The sequence below is a fragment of the Lactuca saligna genome, chromosome 2 (genome assembly GCF_052625555.1).
Source record: "Lactuca saligna cultivar CGN05327 chromosome 2, ASM5262555v1, whole genome shotgun sequence".
NCBI classification, from domain to species: domain Eukaryota; kingdom Viridiplantae; phylum Streptophyta; class Magnoliopsida; order Asterales; family Asteraceae; genus Lactuca; species Lactuca saligna.
Genome location: NC_136418.1, coordinates 83,821,243 through 83,830,093, shown reverse-complemented (window position 1 = coordinate 83,830,093; position 8,851 = coordinate 83,821,243).

Below are 8,851 nucleotides of genomic sequence, written 5' to 3'. Positions count from 1 at the left end.
AACATAACGCCAAACCAAACATGATAACACCAGTATCTCGGTTAAATCAGGACTGTTCTTAGCGGTACCAAGGAGTGGATGTAGCCTGATCAACTACATCCTCTTCAAAGTATAACTAACACACGTTTCGATGCGATCGTGATAGCTAGGGAACCTAAAACTATACCCCTATATCACCAAAAAGAGAACGCCTGCTTAGTCTATGCAATAGTTGTAGCATCCTAGGAATAACGTAGCATAATTACACACTCTCGCAGACAGCATGGTTGGTTTTCATCACCCTGGAGATCCTTACTTCCCTAACCAGGGGAACAACGGATGGCTAGAGGAGGAGCCCAAGGAAGAGCCTAAGGAGGAGCCTGAGGAAGACCCCGAAGAGGAATCTGACGGGGAACCGGAGGCTAGAGTCGAGGGCGAGCCTGCCGAATCGAAGGAAGATGAAGGAAGCTTCGAGGAGGAACCCGATGACAGTGAAGGGGGTGATTCAGACGAGGAATCCGAAGTTATCAACCCCCCTTACCCGATCAGGGTGTCTGCTTACCGGGTCGGCCCCACTGGTCCTACACCTCCCTGGGGTATTGATCTTTGGAGATGGAGCAGACAGCAGGGACAGCGACCGCCGTACGGCATGTCATGCGAGTTATTTGACCTGAGAGACGGAGGACCGGCTGATCGAGCCCTTCCAGTCATGGTGAAACGGTTACGGAACACGGGCGACCTTGCCCAGGACACTGCTGATCAGGTACGCCAGTTACGGACTAGGGTCAAGCGTGCGGAACAGGAGACATGTGATGTTCTTCGGGAGTTTCACATGAGGCAGGTAAGGTGGGAGTCTCGACTTCAGGACGCAGAACGATTGGTGGCTCGTCTTCAGGGAGCATCCACATCCTCGGCACCACCTCCAGACGCAGATCGTTGCAGTTAGGGATAGACTTATCTTAGTAGATCATTAGGAACTATGCTATGTACCCCGACTCTATGTTTAAGTGACTACACTACTCATAGAGCCGTTATGCTGTCGAACTAGTGTCACTCATGTATGCTCTTACGAGCAAAATTTCCCTGTATCAAATGTGGATAATATTAGTAAACTTTTACGTGCTTTGTTGTGATATTACAAATTGCTATGTGTTGAGAATTTATGATTGTATGTTAAATGGTAGGAGTGCTTAAGTTCATACCACGCACTTAGTCAGTAGGATCGTAACCTCACGGAAACCACATACACTCAACATCTTTCCGTTTCATGACAGAAAGATGCCCCTCCGACCTACTCGCGGAAACCCAGGACCAACCCCGCCTGAAGTTGACTCAGCCGCGTTCCAGGCTGCTGTATCCGCTGCGGTCACTGCAGCAATGGTGCAAATTCATCAAGAGAACAATGGAGGAGTCAATGGGCAAGGGGCCGGGAGTTCGAACAACGGAATGAATCAAGGACCCGCCAAAACATGTACCTACAAGGACTTCACAAACGCCAAACCACGAACTTTTAACGGCACTGGAGGAGTGATCACTCTGAAGCGATGGATCGAGAAGGTGGAAGCGGTATTCGAGATATGCGATTGTCCTGAGCAGATGAAAGTGAAGTTCGCGGCCTGCACTATTGTCGATCAAGCGCTCACCTGGTGGAATGGACATGTGGAAGCCATGACACTCCCTGTAGCCAACTCTATGCCATGGGCGGAGATGAAGGAAATGTTGATGGCTAAATACTGTCCACGCGGTGAGATTCAGAAAATGGAGCAAGAGCTGTGGAACCTCACTGTGCAGAATGCTAATATCGATGCCTACATATCGAGATTTAGTGAACTATCTCTGTTGTGCCCGGGTATGATCACCTCGGAAGGAAAGAAGATTGAGCGATTCATCTGGGGACTAACATCACCACTCCAAGGAAATGTGATAGCTGCAAACCCTGAAACATTTGACAGTGCAAAAAGATTGGCAAAGAAGCTATATGACCATGACAACAAGAAGGGTGAGAAGCTAGCGGAGGCTGAAAGAAAGAAGGAAGGTGATGGAAAGAAGGGGAAGAATAATAAGAGGAAGGGGCGTCAGGGCCCCGAGACCTCTAAAAAGCAGCAGACAGTGGCGGTTAACGCTGTCACCACACCGGTCCCAACCACACCACATGCTCCAGCCTCAGCTGCATCAAATGCTCCCAAACCTTATTTCGGTAATCTTCCCAAGTGCAATAAGTGCGGGTTCCATCACAATGGAGAATGCAAGGAGTTTCAGTGCACCAGTTGCAATCGAAGGGGACACACTGCAAGGTACTGCAGGACTTACCCTCCCCAGAACCAACAATAGGGAAACAACAACAACAACAATCGCAACAACAACAACATCACCACCGGCGGCAGCAATGCAGGACCTAGCCACACCTGCTATGGGTGTGGAAGGACTGGGCATTTCCGCGCGAGACTGCCCTAACAACAACAATTCAGGAAACGGAAGAACAGGAAGGATGCTGACCATGGATCAGGGAGAGGCGATTCAGGACCCCGCTGTTGTTACCGGTACGTTTCCCCTAAACCACACTTATGCATGCATCTTATTTGACACCGGAGCGGAGCGAAGTTTCGTAAGCAATAAGTTTAGACATTTATTAAAACAACAGCCCCAAAAGCTAAATGAAACCTTTACGGTGGAAATGGCCAATGGGAAAACCGAATCCACCGGGGAAATCTACATCGGATGTACTCTAACCCTTAATCAACACATCTTTCAAATAGACTTAATGCCGGTATCGATTAGGAGTTTCGATGTGATCATCAACATGGACTGGTTAAGCCCCCACCATGCTGAAGTTATGTGTCACGAGAAGGCCGTTCTCCTTCACCTCCCAAATCACGAAACCCTAGTAATTTATGGAGACAAGCCTAGCATGAACCTTCGCCTCATCTCGTGCATTAAGGCACAAAAGCACCTGCGAAAGAAGGATCTGGCATTTCTGGCTCACATAGTGGATAAAACCAAGGAAGAGACTAACATTCAAGATATTCCAGTAGCGTGTGAATTTCCAGACGTATTTCCTGAAGATCTTCCAGGAGTACCCCCAGAGAGACAAGTTGAGTTTCGAATCGACCTCGTTCCAGGAGCATCTCCTCTCGCTAAATCACCCTATCGGCTAGCTCGTGCTAAAATGCAGGAATTGTCCAGCCAACTCAGTGAACTCTTGGACAAGGGATTCATCTGCCCTAGTTACTCTCCATGGGGAGCTCCAGTTCTCTTTGTCAAAAAGAAAGACGGATCCTTTAGAATGTGCATCAACTACAGAGAGTTAACTAAAGTCACTATTAAAAATCGCTACCCACTCCCACAAATCGATGATCTATTCGACCAACTCCAAGGAGCTAGTTATTTTTCTAAAATAGATCTACGGTCCGGATACCACCAACTCAAAGTCCGGGAAGAGGATATTCCAAAAACCACTTTCCGAACCCTCTACGGACATTATGAATTTGTCGTAATGCCCTTCAGTCTAAAAAATGCACCTGCTGCATTTATGGATCTGATGACCGAATCTGTCGACCATTCCTAGATAACTTCGCCATTGTCTTCATTGACGGCATTCTAGTTTATTCCCGAAGCGAAGAAGGGCATGGCCAACATCTTCGGCAAATCTTGGAAACGCTGCGATTGGAGAAGCTATACGCAAAACTCTCCAAGTGTGAGTTCTGGCTCCGAAGTGTGAACTTCCTAGGTCACATAGTTAGCCAAGATGGAATTCATGTGGATCCCTCTAAGGTCAAAGCTGTCGAAGGATGGGCAATCCCAACAACACCCACAGAAATTCGTCAATTCTTGGGTCTAGCAGGCTACTATAGGAGATTCATTCAAAACTTCTCTAAGATCGCCAAGCCACTTACCCCACTTACACAAAAAGGCGTACCGTTCAAATGGACGGACAAACAAGAGACTACGTTTCGAACCTTAAAGCAAGCCCTCTGTAGCGCCCCTATACTATCTCTACCGGAAGGAACGGAAGATTTTGTAGTCTACTGTGACGCGTCAAATCAGGGATTAGGTTGCATTCTCATGCAACGTGGAAGGGTGATAGCCTACGCATCCCGCCAACTAAAGACGCATGAAGTAAACTATACGACCCATGATCTAGAATTGGGAGTTGTAGTCTTTGCCCTAAAGATTTGGAGGCATTACCTTTACGGTACGAAGTGCACCGTCTTCACGGATCAAAAGAGTCTCCAGCACATCTTGAACCAGAAGGAGCTGAACATGAGGCAACGAAGATGGGTTGAATTGCTAAACGATTATGAGTGTGAGATCAAATACCACCCATGTAAGGCCAACGTGGTAGCTGACGCATTAAGTCGGAAGGAGTACTCTAATCGTCGTACGAAAACTCTCTCAATAACCATTCGATCTCACCTAGCCACTCAAATTGCAGTAGTCCAGTCAGAGGCCATGAAGACGGAAAATAGAGCAAGCGAAGCATTGCGCGGAATGGAGAAGAACCTAGAGGAAAAGGAGAATGGAGTATACTATTTCATGAACCGTATTTGGGTCCCTAAACTCGGAGGATTTAGAGAGGTTATTATGAAGGAAGCCCACAAGACACGATACTCCATTCATCCCGGTTCAAAAAAGATGTATTTGGATATTAAACAACACTATTGGTGGCCTAACATGAAGGCGGAAATTGCAACCTATGTTAGTAAGTGCCTTACGTGTGCCAAGGTAAAGGTGGAGTACCAGAAACCCTCAGGATTATTACAGCAACCGGTAATCCCTTAGTGGAAATGGGAGGGGATTTCTATGGATTTCGTGACCAAACTACCCAAGACGTCGGATGGACTGGACACCATATGGGTAATAGTCGACCGACTGATGAAATCTGCCCATTTCCTGCCTATAAAGGAATCCTACAAGATGGAAAGATTGACACGTTTGTACATTCGAGAGATCGTAAGACTCCACGGAGTACCAGCATCTATTATCTCAGACAGGGACAGTAGATTCACTTCGCGTTTTTGGCAACCTCTCCAGAAGGCACTAGGAACTCATCTCGACATGAGCACCGCTTATCATCCACAAACGGACGGTCAAAGTGAACGAACCATTCAAACGCTTGAAGAAATGCTTCACGCATGTGTAGTAGACTTTGGGAAGTCATGGGATACCCATTTACCTTTAGTCGAATTCTCGTATAACAACAGTTATCATTCAAGCATTAAGGTCGCTCCTTTCGAAGCACTGTACGGGTGTAAGTGTAGATCACTGTTATGCTGGGCTGAGGTGGGTGATACCCAACTAGCAATAGCTCATACATCGGACAAGACACTAACGGGACCGGAGATCATTCGTGAAACCACGGAAAAGATCATTCAAATCAGAGCTCGACTACAAGCATCGCGCGTCCGACAAAAGAGTTATGCCGATAAACAGCGAAAGCCCTTAGAATTTCAAGTCGGAGATCGAGTACTGTTAAAAGTATCGCCCTGGAAAGGAGTTATTCGTTTTGGGAAGCGGGGAAAACTGAACCCACGATACATTGGACCTTTCGAAATCGTCGCCCGAATAGGTCCAGTAGCATACAGACTGCAACTACCCGCAGAGCTAAATAGTGTACACCCTGTGTTCCATGTCTCTAACCTAAAGAAGTGTCTATCAGATGAGACACTCGTCATATCCCTTGACGAGATCAAAATCAACGAGAATCTCCTGTTCGTTGAAGAACCGGTTGAAATCATGGATAGGGAGGTGAAGCGTACTAAGCAAAGTCGCATCCCAATCGTGAAAGTACGGTGGAACGCAAAGCGTGGGCCAGAATTCACGTGGGAACGCGAAGACCAAATGAAGCAAAAGTACCCTCACCTATTCTAGTATTCTCAAATCTAGCTTTCAAACAGAATTTTGGGACGAAATTCCCTCTAACGGGGGGATGATGTCACAACTAGAAATTTTGTGTCTTGTAATCACTATACTCAAGTAAAATGTTGAACCAAAAACTAAAGACCATGTGTGATGCTTTCAAAAACTTCAATCAAATACATCATACAAGTACTACAAATAGTCATCAAGCAATTGGAAACCCTAGAAGTTCTTGTTTAGGTCCATTTTGAACTAGGACTTCCTTATTGGACCCAAAGGGGCCAATAAGCTTCCAATTTGACTATCATGGGTTTAGAACCTTTTAATGGGCTCTAATTGAACCTACTTTTGTTTGTTCCAACAATTTGGGCTACATTAGGCCTAGAATGGAATAAATCAACTTCATGAAACATTATGGGCCATAATTAACTTAAACTAGCCCAACAAGGTATAAAAATCACACTTATATCTTATAATCATCCAAACTAACTCTAATATTGGGCTTAGGGGCATTAAAGCCCAAAACTTTCCTTTCCTTTTAAAATTTCGGCCCAAAAGCCCAAGACCAAAGATGAAGAGTTGACTTCATCATGCCACCTCATTATTACCTCTTGGTTCTCCATGCAACATGTCTCATACTTCTATGCATATATCACCTCAAGGTCTCTTCTTCTTCCTCTCTCTCATTCTTGGCCAAACACACACACATATACTCACAAAATTCATTTCATCCTCCCTAAGTTGTGAAGAACATCTCCTCCTTCCCTCTCCTAAAATTTTCGAGGTTTAAGTGCATTCCAAGGAGATTTTTCACAAAAATCACCATCCAAGGTAAGGTTATACTAAATTCTATGATCTAGGTTCCTTGATCTATCTAAAATCTCTTCTTAAGTCTCATGAAATCATAAACTTGTGTCTTAGAACCCCTCAAACTCGAGCTCTTCAAGAAAAGGGTGCTAAGGCCAAAAATCACTTCATTTCTTCCATCTTTTCTCCAAAAACCGAAACCACACCCTAAGGTGAGCTTCATACTCCCTATTTTTCTATTTTATAAGTTTTGTGGGGGGGGATACAAGTGAAAGTGTAGATCTATACGTATTTGTATGACTTGTATGATTTCTATGCTTATATGTGTGTTTTTGTGTGATTATGATGTTGGATCTAGCCATAAACCCCTAAAAATCGAGATATACTTTATGTTAAATGATACTAGCATAATTTATATTACTGCATACAAAGTATTCCAAGAAAAATAGCTAATTGGCTTAATAACATCTTCTATGGGCTAAAAACTCATTTTTGGACACAAAATGTTAAAAATATAAAGTTAAAGGGCCCAAAATGACATATAACGAATTCTGATGGGTGAGATGAGTCAAAACAGTTTCAATATTGTATTTTCTGGAAATATACTCTTTTGGAGGATTAAAAATATAAATTTCAAGCTTAATGGGCTAAAAATGACATTTTCGGCCCAATAGGGCCCAATATACAAAATTTTCCAATTTGAGGGGCTGAAACTGTGTTTTTCTGTAAAACAGTGGACTACTAGTGTTCTAAGCCCTTTTCAAAGGTTAAAAATGCTTTTCATAATTAAAAAGGACCAAAGTTGCAAAAATTTTCCAATTTGGGCCAAAAGTGTAAAAATTGCGAAAAAGAGAGGTTACAACCGAGAAAATTATATTTTGAGGGACTAAAACTGTTTTCAATTAAAAATGTGCTGAAAAATATCAATTTCAATAAGTTTTGATGTTAAAATGCCAATAAAAATGGTCTTAGGACTAAACCGGAAATAAATTTATTCAAAGGGTTGAAAAAGCAAATTTACAAATAAAGAGGGGTTGTAAACAGAAAAATTTCAATGTTAATTCAATACATCCGTTGTGATCAAATACTGACACTGCGACTACCGACGAATTACAATACACAACAACACCAAAAATCATTATCAAACGAATTGATTCGGTCTCGAATCAATATCAAATCCGAAACTACTAACACGACGACCACCCGATTCATACATGGAAAATTTGGGAATTCAATACACACGTGAGAGTGCACAGACGTCGATACACCATCTTTGGGCTCAAAAGTGTAAAATCTTGTTTGTTGGGCCTAGCTAGTGTAACGACCTAAAAATCACGACCAAAAATTTCTTTAAAAGCATTACTAGAATCATATTTATAAAAACTGTATCATAAGTCATAACGTAAATTCTCGAGTATTAATTCAAAGCATAATATCATTATCAGAGTCGAACAATCCCAGGCTAACTGACTACGGTGTGTGCACTGCAATCTCCCCGAGCTCCTCTTTTGAAAACTGGGTACCTGAAACCAAAACTGAAAACCGTAAGCACGAAGCTTAGTGAGCTCCCCCAATCTAACACATACCTTGCAAAAACATATAAAGCACATACAAGGCCTTGCCCACTGCATCGGACCAATGTCCGGACTAACTAGGGCCTTGCCCCCTACATCGGACCGAAGTCCGGAAACTGACTGGGACCTTGTCCCCTGCATCGGACCGAAGTCCGGACTAACTAGGGCCTTGCCCCCTGCATCGGACCGAAGTCCGGAGACTGTCTGGGACCTTGTCCCCTGCATCGGACCGAAGTCCGGGCTAACTGGGGCCTTGCCCCCTGCATCGGACCGAAGTCCGGAGACTGACTGGGACCTTGTCCCCTGCATCGGACCGAAGTCCGGGCTAACTGGGGCCTTGCCCCCTGCATCGGACCGAAGTCCGGAGACTGACTGGGACCTTGTCCCCTGCATCGGACCGAAGTCCGGGCTAATTGGCTGAACATAGCATAGCATAACATATCAACTAGCATGAACACATATACTGCATACTACATCGGGCCGTAGCCCGGAACACATAACACATAACACATAAAACATAGCACATAAATCCTGTCTGAGCCACGAAGGCATCAAACATGCTAACTACTGCATCGGAAACTACTGCTAACTGGACGGGCCGGCATTGTGGCCTTAGACCCGTCCCTACTGGAAGG